The sequence below is a fragment of the Tamandua tetradactyla genome, unplaced genomic scaffold (assembly GCF_023851605.1).
Source record: "Tamandua tetradactyla isolate mTamTet1 unplaced genomic scaffold, mTamTet1.pri scaffold_96_ctg1, whole genome shotgun sequence".
Taxonomy (NCBI): Eukaryota; Metazoa; Chordata; class Mammalia; order Pilosa; family Myrmecophagidae; genus Tamandua; species Tamandua tetradactyla.
The window spans coordinates 1-16,426 of NW_027518408.1; the positions used below are offsets into that span (position 1 = coordinate 1).

Here is a 16,426-nt window from a genome sequence, read left to right on the forward strand (position 1 = left end):
GCCCAATTTAATATGAGAATAGTCATAATGTTCCAAATTGGGAATATAATAAGCCCTGCCAAATTAGTAGTGTATATAACTGAAGTTTAAAGCCCCATACTGTACAGTTTGAGGTAACATGATCTCTGAAAAGTCACCAGGAAGGATGTGGAACAAAGAGGTTTAAGCAAAGGTTTTATTTCAGGGGAAAACAGAGCCACCCAGACAGCATTTCAAGAGAAAGATAAAGATAGTTGCACCACGATGGTGGATAGGGATAGGTTTTTAAGGTTTAAGGTTTAAAAGTTGGGGGCAATGGTTAGGCAAGTCCCTTTCAGCTAGTTTTCAGAAATAGGGGGCTAAGTTTGTAGATGGGAGTTTTCCATTGGTAAAGTTTAAAATTCCAACACTGCCTTAGGCAGCACTTAAATTATCAGTTTATTGAGGATCTGGGTCAAATGCTGTTTTTTGTTTGTTTGTTCTTGAGACACTATCGTGATTTTCAATACCTGGTATTGCATACTGTTTAAATCTACTTAAGATGAAATTTGTGCAGCCCTTAAATTATCAGTTTATTGAAGAGCCATGTCAGAGGCTGTTTTTTGTTTGTTTGTTCTTGTTTTTTGTCATTCAGATGTGTTCACTGAAACTAAATTTCTCCTGTAGAAAATTTAAGCTCTGAATCTGCACTTAGTTTAATTTTGTATATTTCCTTGGAAAGATAATATCAGTAAGTCTACAATCTCATCATTTTGTATATGCTTATTTCTTGTAAGGGTCACTATTTTAAAGGTTATGAATCATTTGCAATTTTTTTCTCTTTCTCTACTTTGAAATTTGAAAATATATTTATGTCTACTTAAATTTTTTTCTAATGATATACACTGAAGGTGGACTAGGTCTAAGAACAATCCACCTGTGTATATTGTTTGGATTTTTGTTCAGACTTATTAACTAATTTCTCTTGGTGTGGTATATCACCTCAGACTAATAAGTCTCAAAAATGTTCGTAATCAACTTTTCATAAAGAATCAGTTCCCTAATTACATGTGTTACCCTCCCAGCTTGGCACGTAAAAAGTAGACCCTCACATTTGATAGCCTGTGACACTTCTCCACCTTGCAGATCCCTGATGTGATCAAGTCACAGCCTCATTCCCCTAATATCTACCAAAATTCACTAATATCTATCAAAAGAATGCAAAGGTGGATATGTGTATGAGGGTAGTTCAGTACTTCTTGCCCGCATTCAGGAATCGTGGGTTTGATTCCTTGTCCTTGGACTTCCCAAATAAAAAAACAAGCAAGCAAACAAATGGGAAACCAAACAAAACAAAAAAGTTCAACAAATGGTGCTGCTATAAAGGGATATTCACATGGGAATAGAATGAAATGTGACCCCTGCCATACTGCATACAAAGAATTAAAAAAGACTACTGAAGTGGAAAGAGATAGATAATCCTGAGAAACAAACATACATAGAAAGGCAAAAAAAGCCAAGTGCAGAAATATAACTAAAATCTGATCCACCTCCTGAAAGCCTAGTGACCCAAAAAATTCTGGAGTAGCACATCCCTGGTTTAGAGAATGGATTTATATAATATATTGTTTTCTCCATGTCTTTCAACGTGGGTTAAAATGCAATCAGTCTCCAAAATATGCAGCAGAGGAAGGACTTTTTGCGTGAAACTGAAATGCAAACACCTCACTATTTCCACAAAGAGTGCAAATTATTCAGGACACCAATGACATGCTGCAATTATTATAATAATGACACATTTACTATGTAATAACATCCAAACTCTTAAAAGGCTGATTGCTTCAAAAATTTGGATGAATTGCATTTAGGTAGATTTGAGTACTTTAGTGCCATGAGAGAAATATTCATTTCAAATGTTTTATTTTTATTTCACAAAATTGCAGAATCTTTCATTTTCATTTCTGTATTATATAGGAAGATAAATTATACTGTTTTTTTGAGATTTTTTGCAACTCAGGCATTATGGAAAGAAACATAATTACATATTTTATAATAGAAAGTCCACACTCAATATGAAGAAAGGAATAATAGCCCAAGCATCTGCTCTGGAGAAAAAATAAATGTAGGCTACTGATGACTTTTTAAAAAATAATCTTTAAATCTACCATGTAGAACATTTGATTTTGTAAACATTTTCTTTTCTTTTTGCTACTAATGTCATTATTATTCAATATTGTATTGCTTCTGGTAAAGAAATGTATTAAGACTAAAAGTTTTATATAATTAATATGTGTTAGTTGTCTTTTGCCAATAATATGTTTGCAGACATAGAAAGCACAAACTTCTAGAGCTTAAAAGCAAAATGAAAATTAATCGGACAATTGGGTAAAATGGCTAAAAGTTTTATATAATTAAATGTGTTAGTTGTCTTTTGCCAATAATATGTTTGCAGACATAGAAAGCACAAACTTCTAGAGCTTAAAAGCAAAATGAAAATTAATCAGACAATTGGGTAAAATGGCTAAAAGTTTTATATAATTAATATGTGTTAGTTGTCTTTTGCCAATAATATGTTTGCAGACATAGAAAGCACAAACTTCTAGAGCTTAAAAGCAAAATGAAAATTAATCGGACAATTGGGTAAAATGGCTACATGCAATAACAGTAATGATTTTTTTTCCAAATTAGCAATAGACTGGAGAAAAACTAGCAACAACCAGAAATGGAAGTTGAAGGAAATGATCTATTCACAACAGTAACATAAACAATAATATAAATTTAACAAGAAAAGTCCCATGTGAAGAAAACCATAAAATACTTGAAAGAAACGAACAGCATTCTGAAAGAATGAAAATACATACCATGTTCTCAGAAGTCATGTGACATTGATACTCATTCCCCCAAAAAAGAGTTTATAAAGGGAATTATTTCCAATTAAGGGCCTAGTAAGGTTTTGAGAGGTGTTGGGAGATGGATATGGGTGATTTTAAAGTAATTTATTTTGAAATAATATCAAATAATATAAAAAATTGCAAGAGTGGGTACAAAGATTTGCTGATCCCATTAAGAAGTTTCTCCAGCTGTTAGGATTTAACCATATTTGATCATGAACAAACATTTCATAAATATACTCCATTGTATTTATTGGCAAAACAAAGGCATATTCCTAAAAAACTTTAAATCAGAAATCAACTTTGATTCAATGCTATAAACTCACCTATAGACCCCTTCAATTTTTATTCATTGTTCCCCCCTTCTCAAACTGTCTAAAAATATCTATTTTTTCCAGTTAATTTCAATATGGAAGTCCTCCTGAGGTTCTGCTATTTTTACATCTTTGACAAATTTAAGGAGCACATATGACCCAACCTTCATCTGCTCAGTGTTCCCTTTTGAGATTTAGGCCCAATATTCCCAGTAGAAACCCAGCTTGAAGCTATGCTTTACTCACTGCATTCAATCAAGCATGATCAGAGATCCACTTTCCTCACACATCAGTGATGTGACTTTTATAACCTGTTAAAATTTCTTAAAGTTCTTCCATATGCAAAAACATGCTTTCACTTTTTATTATAGTGTCATTTTATGAAGACATATTTTGAGATTATATCAATACTGTGGTCTCCATTCATCCTCCACCCACAATCCTTTCAACCCAGTCAACCACTCTTTAATGGTTGCCACCTGGTCATATTTTCCATTTCCAACAGTGATCTATATTTTATTTGGCTTTCTGCCTTACAAAGGGTTTCCTTGCTCACTGGCTATGTTACAGCACTCAAACATCATGCATTCTATTTTATTCAATGTATTCTCATCTGTTATTTATTTAATGCTTAAATTGTACCAGATTGCACTAGTGGGATCTCCTGCAAGATGATTTGAGGGAGGCCTCAAGTAAGTCACCTCTCCTTAGTCTAGATGAGATTCAAGAAGAGAGGATCAAATTATACTTGATTTCAATTTCCATATTGCATCCTATGATACAGGTCTTATTTCTTTCATTAAGGTTTGTAGGCATCCATCTTTGAATATTTAAAATTCACCAGTGCCATTCTAAATTTTCTCTTAATGTACCCCTTTAGTCCTAATGTCAATGTATCCTAAACCTAAAGGGCTCACCTTGGACACAGATATCTCATCATGTCATTTTTCTTTAAATTTGTCAATGCATGCACTGTTCTTAGAACAAGGACTGTAGGGCTTACAATTGTCCTCAGACTCTGAATTCCTCTCTCTGTCACTCTTTGCCATCCAGTCTATCCCAATTGTCTGCAGTCCATTCCACTCTCAATTTCTGCAAAGAAAAGTCTGTTGTTGCTGAGATTTTGTGCATTTTCTCATTAAACTAGTTTGTATGCCAAGCAAATTTTCTAGGACTTTGCCCAGCTCAATACTTTAAATTTCACTAAGCACATCTGTTCTTTCCAAGAATATTGTTCCATTCCAAAAATGATGTCCTTTGATACTATGTTCATAATTAATATTGACATTTTTAACTTTAAATTATCCTTTGTAAACTAAACTTAAACACCACAGAGCAGACAATTGACTGTTTTGTTTGCCTGTAGATTTGCATTGACCAAAAAAAAGCCTTGACTGAAAGAGATTGTTAATTCCTTTAAAAATGTTGCATAATAACTAAGCTAGAAAGACAAAAAGTAACATGGAGTTATGAATAATATAAAAAGTAGAATACATGATTACACAAAATACCTGCTTTTCAAAAATATGCACTTTTTTAAATAAGTGAATTTTTAAGAGTAAATATTGTAATGTGAACAAGGTGGGTTTCTAGGAATTTGCCATCTTGTCAAAGATATTTAATCTGTTGGGGCAGAAACATTTGTAGTGTTTTATTAAAACCCATTTTACTTCTGTGAGGTTGTTAGAAATGTCACCACTTTTGTTGCTAACTTTAATGAATTGTTTCTTCTCTCTTTTATTCTTTATTTAGGTATCAGATTTACAAATTTGTTGATCTTTTCAAAGACCAGCTTTTAGTTGTATTGATTCTGTTCTTATTCAGTTCTCTAATTTATCTGTGATCTAATCTTTATTTCCTTCATTCTAACAGATTTGGGTTTAGTTTGCTCTTCTTTTACTATTTCCTTAAGTTGTAAATTCTGGTATTAATTTAAAATTGCTATTCTTTTTAAATACGGTTTTTTTTTCATTGGCAGGCACCAAGAATTGAACCGAGGGCTCCAGCATGGCAGGTGAGAACTCTGTCACTGTGCCACCATTGCCCAACCTAAATACAGGTGTTTATGGCTAAATTTCTCTATTAGCAAGATTTTCAGTGCATCCTATAAGTTACATTGTGTATTCAATTTTGTATATCTCTAAGTGTTTTCTAATATTCTTCATGATTTCATCTGTGACCCTTTGTTTGTTTGAGCATGTCGTTCAATTTCCACAGATTTGTGGAACTTCCCACTTTCCCTTTTGTCATCAATTTCTTAAGTCATTTCACTCAGTCAAAGAAGTTACTTATGTTTTCAGTGTTTTTATACAAGTTATAGGGTAACATATCTGTTCCATGAGTATTCCACATGGACTTCAGAAGAATTTATATTCTGCTGGAGCTAGTTGGATTATAGTGTTGTTTAAGTCCTTTATTTCCTTATCAATCATCTGTCTAGTTTTTCTATTCATTTGTGAAATGGAAAGTTGAACTGTCCAACTATTATAATAGAATTATCTACCATAATAGAGAGTTGTATGTCCATCCAAATAGACACATATTTATTTTTCCTCCATATATTTTGGTGCTCTGCTGTTCCCTGCATATAAGTTTATAATTTTTACATGTTCTTGATAGGTTGACACTTTCATATATATACAAAATATAGTTCTTTGTTTTTTATAACTATGGTTGTTTTAATTTTTATCTATTATTCTAGTGTACCTATTTAATTTCTAGGTATTACTTGCATGTGGTGTCTCATTAATGTTTCCCATTCCTTCATTTTCTCTGGCCTTTGTATCTAAAGTGATTCTCTTACAGGCAATAGATGGTTGCACCAAGCTCTGCTCTAAGTAAATAATTTCTTTCAATGAAAATTTATTAAAATAAATGAGACTAGAGTGTGGCATAATGAATAAAATTACTTACAATGAAAGACATAAAACTTCCATTTAAATTGTTTTCTGTGTGTATTTTTTATTATTAAATCCTCCATTATTTTGTAGTGTGCCATTTCAATTCCCTTCTCATTTCACTTTTTCCTTTAATGTTACTGAAATAATTTCTAAATTGCAGAGTGTTCTAGTTTTCTAGCTGCCAGAATGCAGTATACCAGAAACAGAATGGCATTTAGAAAGGGGAATTTAATAAGTTGCAATTTTACAGTCTAAGGTCATGAGAATATTCCAATTAAAGCAAATCTGTAAAAATGTCCAAATGAAGGCACAAGAGGTTACATTCACTTAAGAAAGACCTATGAAGTTTAGGGTTTCTCTCTCAACTGGAAAGCCACATAGTGAATATGGCAATGCTGATTGCTTTCTCTCCAGGCTTCTTGTTTCATGAAGCTCTCTTGGGGGCATTTTCCTTTTTCATCTCCAAATGTCTCTGGCCTGTGATTCTTCTGTGGTTCTGCGGCTCTCTCCTTGTTCTCCACTTTCTTCAAAATGCTTCCTCTTTTTAAAGAAGTCTAGTAAACTAATCAGGACCCACCTGGAATGGATAGAGCCACATCTCTATGGCGATAAGTTCCCAGCATACAGCGCTGGGTAGGGCTTAAAGAAATAGCTGTCTCCACAAGATTGGGTTAGGATTGAAGCATGGATTTTCTATGGTACATAAATCCTTTAAAACTGGCACACAGGGCAAATGCAAAAAATAAAGACTATCAAAACACAACCCTGCCCCTATATCCTGATTTAGTATTTTTTTTATATTTTGCCACATTTGCCATTCCTTCTTTCTTCCTTTATGTCTTTCTCCTTTGTAAACACTTGAGTGTATCCTGGATGCACCATTTTCCTTGCACACAATACTTCTATGTAAATATTCTTAGAACTAGGATAATCACTAATGGAACTGCCTTATGTAGAGTTAACAAGTTATACACATTAATACTGATACAGGGCATATGTCCAAAAAGGTCTTTTCAAGTCTTTTCTCCAATATTAGATCCCATCTTGGGGTAAGAAAAGAGACAGTATAACATGTATGCAATATGTATGTTTCCACAATTTAAAAAAAAAGTGCAACAAAAGAGACAAAGACAATTTTTGTATTCTGGAAACATATATACAGCATGAATGTTACCATCTCAAACACTCCTAAGAATAACATTCCTGAGATTAGTTACATGGACAATGTTGGACTCTGCTCACCACCATTCATTTCCAGAACCTTTCCTTCATCCTAAACAGAAATTCTGTACCCATTGTGCATCAATTCACTATTGCCTATCTATCCTGCACCAGATAAGGTCTAATCTATTTTCTGTCTCTGAACTTGCTCATTTCAGTTATTCAAATGAGTGAAATCATACAATATGTCTGTATGTGTCAGACATTTCATTCAATGTGATGTCTTCTAGTTCATTCATGGCAGCATGTGTCAGAACTTCATTCTACAGTTGAATAATATTCCATTGTATGTTTATATAACACATTTTATCTCCTCTGTTGAAGCATACTTGGGTTGCTTCCACCTTTTAGATATAATAAAAGTGTTTCTATAAGTATTGCTCTACAATTATATGTTTGAGTTTTCTGTTTTTTGGGGAATATATATTTTAAGTAGCATGCCAGGTCAGATGTTAGTTGTATGTTTAACTATTTGAGAAATCTCCAAACTCTTTTACACAGTGGTTGCATCATTTTATATTCCCACCAGAAATGTACAAGGTTTTCTAATTCACTGCACCTTGTGAGTATTTATTTTTAATAGTAACTATTTTCATGAGTGTGAAGTTTATATATCATTGTGATCTATTTAAAACTTGTTCTTGTGGTACCAATTAAACTACTCAGTTTCCCATTTAACCACTTTCAAATGGACATTTCAGTTGCATCAATTACATTCATCACATTGTGTTACTATCACCAATGTCTATTATTCCACTTCTTTATCACCTCAAACAGAAACTTTCTACTCATCAATAATTCCTTTCCCCTCTGTACACATACAGGCTTTGGTAACAACATAATTTTGTAACATAGCAGCCATTGGTCACTATGAAATTTCCTTCTTTCTGTTATTTTGTATAAACAAGTTCATTCAATATTTGTCATTTTGTGTCTGGCTTATTTTACACATCATTTCTTCATGATTCATGCATGTTATAGTATGTATCAGATCTTCATTCACTTTTACAGCTGAATAATACTCCATTGTATGTATACCACTTTTTAAAACAGTTTTTATTCACATACTATACAATTGATTTTAAATATACAATCAAAGACTCTTTGTATAATCACATAGTTGTGCATTCATCATCACTTTTAATATGAGAACATTCTCACTTCTTCGAAAAGAAATACCCTACCCTTTATATCCTCTTATTATTGACAGCTAGCTTTGTCATGGTGACCTTGTTATAATTAATAAAAGAATATTACAGCATTACTGTTAACAATAGACCTCGGTTTGTAAGAGAATATTAATTTTATTTTGAATTTTATATTTTTATATTTAATTTTTTATTTTATAATATAACATATATACAAAGCAAAGAAATACAAAAGCAAGAGTTTTCAAAGCATTTGTAAATAAGTAGTTACAGGACAGATCCCAGAGTTTGTCTTGGGCTACCATATCACCATTTCAGATTTTGTCTTCTAGCTGCTCCAAAATATTTGTATACCACTTTTTGTTTACTCATTCATCTATTAATAGACATGGGTTGCTTATGTTTTTTATCTCCTTTGAACAATGCTGCTGTAACCATTGGTATACCATATTATCAGTGTCCCTACTTTTTGAGTTTATACCAAGAAGTTGGACTGTTAGGTTATATGGGAATTCCATCTTCAACTATCTGTAGAACTGCCAAACTGGTCTCCATAGTGACTATACCATTTTACAGTGACACTAGCAATAATATCAGAATCTCTATTTCTCTGTATCTTCATCAAAATTTATTATTCTTTACTTGGTTAGCAATAGCCATGTTGAGGAAGGAAAGTGGTATTTCATTTTGCTTTTGATTTGCATTTCTCTGATAACCTAAAGTGTTGAATATTTTTTTATTTACTATTGGCTATTTGTATTTTCTTTAGAGAAATTCTACTTAAATCAGTAATGAATCTATACTGTCCTAGACGTTGCTGCATTGGGTAGTTTTCAATAACTGATGTAATACTTAATTGTTGTCATGGTTAGGGACAGGTGTCAACTTGGCCAAGTTGTGGTACCTGTTCGTCTGATTGGGCAAGCGCTGGCCTGCCTGTCTGTTGCAATGAGGACATTTCATAGGATTAGGTCATGATCACGTCAGCTACATCCACAGCTGATTCCATTTGTAATCAGCCAAAGGGGAGTGTCTTCTGCAATTAGTGATGCTAAATCCAATCATGGAAAGCCTTTTAAGGAGGACTCAGAGGAGACAGGTTTCATTCCTGCTTTGGCTGGTGATCCTCTCCTGTGGAGTTCATCCAGGCCATCCATTGGAGTCATCGGCTTCTCAGCCTGCCCTGTGGATTTTGGACTCTGCATTCCTACGGTCACGTGAGACACTTTCATAAATTTTATATTTGCAAGTGTTCCCTGTTGATTCTGTTTCGCTAGAGAACCCTAACTAATACATCTTGGTACCAGGAGTGGTTCTTAAGGAACAGAATCTTAAAAATGGGTTTTTATGAATGGTTTTCTACTCTGACTGAGCTCAGAGACACTAAGAACTCTGATTCCTGTAATCAGAATGACACTCCCAATCCATGGACTGAGTTGGCAAAGGAGATAGTCAAAATATCATCATTCGATTCTCCTAATGCTTCGCTTGTATGAAGCCAGACTCTGGGGGATAATGTTTTTGACACATTTACAGAATTTTGTAGAAATAAGAGTTATAGAGATGTTGGTTGGTTGTTGTTAGATACACTGTCTACATTAAAGGGTGAAAGGGATGGGCTTAAGGCTTCAAACAAGAAGCTTAAGTGCCGTCTGAAAGATGTAGAGGTTTCTATGAGTATCCTGAAGGAAAATTTTATTTCCTGTAGCCGTAGGCTTGAGATCTCTGAAAATCAAACTCAGAATCTTATTGTTAGAGTAGCAACTTTACAACATAAACTGAAATCTCAGTCTTGCATGGTGTCTGCCATTAAAGTGAGGGCATTGATTGGAAAGGAGTGGGACACTGAAAAATGGGATGGTGACATATGGATTGATAATGATGTTGGGGGTGAGGTTGAAACCCTAGACCATGCTGAGCCTTCTTTAGATAACCCTGTAATAGTCTGCCCTGAGGACATAGCCACCCCACCTCCAGCCTGCCTTGAGGAATTGGCCACCCAACCTCCTCCTGAAGGGATTAGCCCTAGAGTTATTAATCCTGTTTCACCAGATGAAACTGCAAATGAAAGCCCTGAAGCAAATGGCTTGGAAGATATTTCTAATTCTTTTCATGACCCACCCCCACCACCCCTCATTTCTTCTAGACCTATAACTAGACTAAAGTCCCAACAGGCCCCTAAAAGTGAGGTACAAAGTATCACACATGAGGAGGTACATTATACTCCAAAAGAACTGTGTGAGTTTTCCAATTTATATAGACAGAAATCAGGGGAATATGTGTGGCAATGGATTTTAAGAGTGTGGGATAATGGTGGGAGGAATATAAGGCTGGATCAGGCTGAATTTATTGATATGGGCCCACTAAGCAGAGATTCTGCATTCAGTGTTATAGCTAGAGCAGTTAGAAGAGGTGTTAACAGCTTTTTTGGGTGTTTGGTTGAAACATGGATCAAAAGGTGGCCAACATTACCTGAGGTTGAAATGCCAGAACTGCCCTGGTATAATGTAGATGAGGGGATCCAGAGGCTTAGAGAGATTGGGATGTTAGAGTGGATTTATCATGCAAAGCCTGCTCTTACACCCCAGGAATGTCCAGAGGATGCACCTTTTACCAGAACAGTGAGAAATAAATTTGTGAGACTAGCACCATCATCCCTCAAGAGCTCTGTGGTTGCACTTCTCTGTAGGTCAGATATTACTGTAGGAACTGCTGTCACTGAGCTGGAATCCTTAAACACAATGGGGATGACAGGATCCCGAGTTGGCAGAAGCCAGGTGGGAACACTTAATCACCAAAGACAGGGTAGACGTGGTTATTATAATAGACAACAAACTCAAAGGAGGCATCAAAATTATATGACACGCAGAGATTTGTGGCATTGGCTAGTAAATTATGGGGTGCCTAGAAATACAATAGAAGGGCAGCCTACTAAATTCTTGTTGGATCTGTATAAACAAAAGAGTTCTAGGTCAAGGGAACAGAAGTCTAACCTGAATTACAAAAACACAGAGTCACGGCCCCTTAACCAATTTCCAGATTTGAAACAGTTTTCAGACCCTGAGCCCCTTGAATGAAGGGGAGGCCAGGTCCCTTTGGGGGAGAAACCTGTTACACTGCCACAAATTTATACTGTTAACCTTCCTCTAAGTCTTCCCCAAGGAGACCGATGGCCTTTCACCAGGGTAACTGTGCATTGGGGAAAAGGAAATGATCAGATATTTCGGGGATTATTAGACACTGGTTCAGAAGTGACATTAATTCCAGGGGACCCAAAACGTCACTCTGGACCACCAGTCAGAGTGGGGGCTTATGGAGGCCAGGTGATCAATGGAGTTTTAGCTCAGATCCATCTCACAGTGGGTCCAGTGGGCCCCCAGACACATCCTGTAGTTATTTCCCCAGTTCCGGAGTGTATAATTGGCATAGACATACTGAGCAACTGGCAGAATCCCCACATTGGTTCTCTAACTCGTGCAGTGAGGGCTATTATGGTGGGAAAGGCCAAGTGGAAGCCACTAGAACTGCCCCTACCAAGCAAAATAGTAAATCAAAAGCAATACCGTATTCCTGGAGGGATTGCAGAGATTACTGCCACTCTTAAGGACTTGAAAGATGCAGGGGTGGTGATTCCCACCACATCCCCATTCAACTCTCCTATTTGGCCTGTGCAGAAAACAGATGGGTCTTGGAGAATGACAGTGGATTATCATAAACTCAACCAGGTTGTAACTCCAATTTCAGCTGCTGTTCCAGATGTAGTATCATTGCTTGAGCAAATCAATACATCCCCTGGTACCTGGTATGCAGCTATTGATCTGGCAAATGCTTTTTTCTCAATAGCTATTAGTAAGGACCACCAAAAACAGTTTGCTTTCAGCTGGCAAGGTCAGCAATATACTTTCACTGTCCTACCTGAGGGGTATATCAACTCTCCAGCCCTATGTCATAATCTTGTTCGCAGAGACCTTGATCGTTTCTCCCTCCCACAAGACATCACACTGGTCCATTATATTGATGATATCATGTTGATTGGACCTAGTGAGCAAGAAGTAGCAACTACTCTAGATTTACTGGTAAGGCATTTGCGTGTCAGAGGATGGGAGATAAATCCAACAAAAATACAGGGGCCTTCCACCTCAGTAAAATTTTTAGGTGTCCAGTGGTGTGGGGCATGTCGAGATATCCCTTCTAAGGTGAAGGATAAATTGCTGCATCTGGCCCCTCCCACATCCAAAAAAGAGGCACAACGCCTAGTTGGTCTTTTTGGATTTTGGCGACAACATATTCCTCATTTGTGTGTGCTACTCTGGCCCATTTATCAAGTGACCAGAAAAGCTGCTAATTTTGAGTGGGGACCTGAACAAGAGGAGGCTCTGCGACAGGTCCAGGCTGCTGTGCAAGCTGCTCTGCCACTTGGGCCATATGATCCAGCAGATCCAATGGTGCTGGAAGTGTCAGTGGCAAATAGAGATGCTGTCTGGAGCCTTTGGCAGGCCCCTATAGGAGAATCACAACGCAGACCCTTAGGATTTTGGAGCAAAGCCTTACCATCTGCTGCAGATAACTACTCTCCTTTTGAGAAACAGCTTTAGGCCTGCTACTGGGCCTTAGTAGAGACTGAACGCTTAACCATGGGCCACCAAGTTACCATGAGACCTGAGTTGCCTATCATGAGTTGGGTGTTGTCTGACCCACCAAGCCATAAAGTTGGGCGTGCACAGCAGCACTCTATTGTAAAGTGGAAATGGTATATACGAGATAGAGCCAGAGCAGGTCCTGAAGGCACAAGTAAGTTACATGAAGAAGTGGCACAAATGCCCATGGTTTCCACTCCTGCTGCCACATTACCTTCTCTTTCCCAGACCAGAGCTATGGCCTCTTGGGGAGTTCCTTACAGTGAATTGACTGAGGAAGAGAAAACTCGGGCCTGGTTTACAGATGGTTCAGCACGATATGCAGGTACCACCCGAAAGTGGACAGCTGCAGCATTACAACCCCTTTCTGGAGTGTCCTTGAAGGACAGTGGTGAGGGGAAATCCTCCCAGTGGGCAGAACTTCGAGCAGGGCACCTGGTTGTTCATTTTGCTTGGAAGGAAAACTGGCCAGAGGTGCGTTTGTATACTGACTCATGGGCTGTTGCTAATGGTTTGGCTGGATGGTCAGGGACTTGGAAAGACCATAATTGGAAAATTGGTGACAAAGAGGTCTGGGGAAGAAGTATGTGGATAGACCTTTCTGAGTGGGCTAAAAACATGAAGGTATTTGTGTCCCATGTGAATGCACACCAGAGGGTGACTTCAGCAGAGGAAGATTTTAATAATCAAGTGGATAAGATGACCCGTTCTATGGATACCAGTCAGCCTCTTTCCCCAGCAACTCCTGTTATTGCCCAATGGGCTCATGAACAAGGTGGTCATGGTGGTAGGGATGGAGGTTATGCATGGGCTCAGCAACACAGACTTCCACTCACCAAGGCTGACCTGGCTACAGCCACTGCTGAGTGCCCAATCTTCCAGCAGCAGAGACCCACACTCAGCCCCCGATATGGCACCATTCCCCGAGGTGACCAGCCAGCTACATGGTGGCAGGTTGATTACATTGGACCACTCCCTTCATGGAAGGGGCAGCAATTTGTTCTAACTGGAATAGACACATATTCTGGATATGGGTTTGCTTTCCCTGCACGCAATACTTCTGCCAAAACTACTATCCATGGGCTTACAGAATGCCTTATCCATCATCATGGTATTCCACCTAGCATTGCTTCGGATCAAGGAACACACTTCACAGCAAATGAAGTGCGGGAATGGGCACATGCTCATGGAATTCTCTGGTCTTACCATGTTCCCCATCATCCAGAAGCTGCTGGATTGATAGAACGGTGGAATGGCCTTTTGAAAACTCAATTATGGTGCCAACTAGGTGGCAAAAACTTGAAAGGCTGGGGTAATATTCTCCAGGAAGCTGTGTATGCTCTGAATCAGCGTCCACTGTATGGTGCTGTTTCTCCCATAGCCAGGATCCATGGGTCCAGGAACCAAGGGGTGGAAATGGGTGTGGTGCCACTCACTATTACTCCTAGTGATCCACTAGGAAAATTTTTGCTTCCTGTCCCTGCTACCCTGAGTTCTGCTGGTCTACAGGTTTTAGTTCCAAAACGGGGTGTGCTTTCTCCAGGAGAAACAACAGTGATACCACTCAACTGGAAGTTAAGATTGCCACCTGGCCACTTTGGGCTACTTATGCCTCTGGATCAACACACCAAGAAGGGGATTACATTATTGTCTGGGGTAATTGACCCTGACTATCAGAAGGAAGTAGGACTGCAACTACATAATGGAGGTAAAGAAGAGTTTTCTTGGAATATAGGAGATCCCCTGGGGCGTCTATTAGTACTACCATGCCCTGTGATTAAAATCAATGGAAAACTGCAACAACACAATCCAGTCAGGACCACTAATGGCTCTGAGACGTCAGGAATGAAGGTTTGGGTCACCCCACCAGGCAAAGAACCATGGCCAGCTGAAGTGCTTGCTGAGGGGAAAGGGAACATGGAATGGGTAGTGGAAGAAGGTAGTGATAAATATGAACTTCGGCCACGTGATCAGTTACAGAAACGAGGACTGTAATGTTGTTTTGTTTGTGTTATACAGTTTAAGTTGTAAGACATCAAGTTTAAGAATGAATGTTGCCTAAGGATTTGCACGCTATTCTGGAGAGATTTAATGTGTTTCCAGTTATATGCAGGACAGTTGAGTATTGTCAGGTAAAAGAAAAAATGTGTGCCTATTTGTTTTCATTTGGAAATTAAGTATGGTCTAAGGTGATATATATATATATATATATATATATATATATATATATATATATATATATATATATATATATGTGCCAAGTTGACAAGGGGTGGACTGTCATGGTTAGGGACAGGTGTCAACTTGGCCAAGTTGTGGTACCTGTTCATCTGATTGGGCAAGCACTGGCCTGTCTGTTGCAATGAGGACATTTCATAGGATTAGGTCATGATCACGTCAGCTACATCCACAGCTGATTCCATTTGTAATCAGTCAAAGGGGAGTGTCTCTGCAATTAGTGATGCTAAATCCAATCATGGGAAGCCTTTTAAGGAGGACTCAGAGGAGACAGGTTTCATTCCTGCTTTGGCTGGTGAGGCTCTCCTGTGGAGTTCATCCAGGCCATCCATTGGAGTCATCGGCTTCTCAGCCTGCCCTGTGGATTTTGGACTCTGCATTCCTATGGTCACGTGAGACACTTTCATAAATTTTATATTTGCAAGTGTTCCCTGTTGATTCTGTTTCTCTAGAGAACCCTAACTACTACAATTGTTCTTGGTCTTTTTGAGATTGTAATTCTTATTGTTTCAGTTTAGTAAATTTGTGTGTCTCTGGGAACTTGTCCATTTCTCTGTTATCTAATTTATTAGCATGCAGTCATTCTTAATATCCTCTTACAATCCCTTTTATTTCACTATTTCCCCTTTCAGTTCAAGTGATTTTTGTTATTTGTGTCCTCTCTTTTTGTTTCTTTATCAGTCTATTTAATCTTTGTCATGAGTTTTGGTATTTTGTATTTTCCTTTTCATTTATCTTAAGATTTTCCAAATTTCCTGGTGATTTTTTTTCTTTATCACATTGGTTCCTTATGAGTGCATTGTTTAATTTCCACATATTTGTAAATTTTCATGTTCTCTTGTTACTGATAATTAGATTAATTTCATTTTGTTCAGGTAAGCTCCTTTATATGATTTCAATCTTGTAAAATTTTTTGAAACTTCTATTACAATGTTTGTGATACAATACTTAGTCGGTCCTAGGGAATGATCCTTCTTCACGTCAGTAAAGTATTTACTCTGTTGTTTTCAAACATATTTGTATAATCTATTTCTCACACTCTCCCTCTCTATGTGTGTTATATACAACTATATATATCTGTTGCATCCACTTGGTACATATTACTTATTCAAGTCCCCT

At 37.4% G+C, this 16,426-nt stretch overlaps 1 long non-coding RNA gene across 1 annotated transcript in view; it reads left to right on the forward strand.

Annotated features, from left to right (window-relative positions):
• The first annotated feature begins 5,141 nt into the window (after positions 1-5,141).
• The window catches only part of LOC143673309 (uncharacterized), a 60,884-nt gene continuing 49,599 nt past the window's right edge, over positions 5,142-16,426 (forward strand). Inside the window, exon 1 of the long non-coding RNA XR_013170315.1 lies at positions 5,142-5,222. This is a non-coding gene — a long non-coding RNA (uncharacterized LOC143673309). The remainder of the gene's footprint in view (positions 5,223-16,426) is intronic.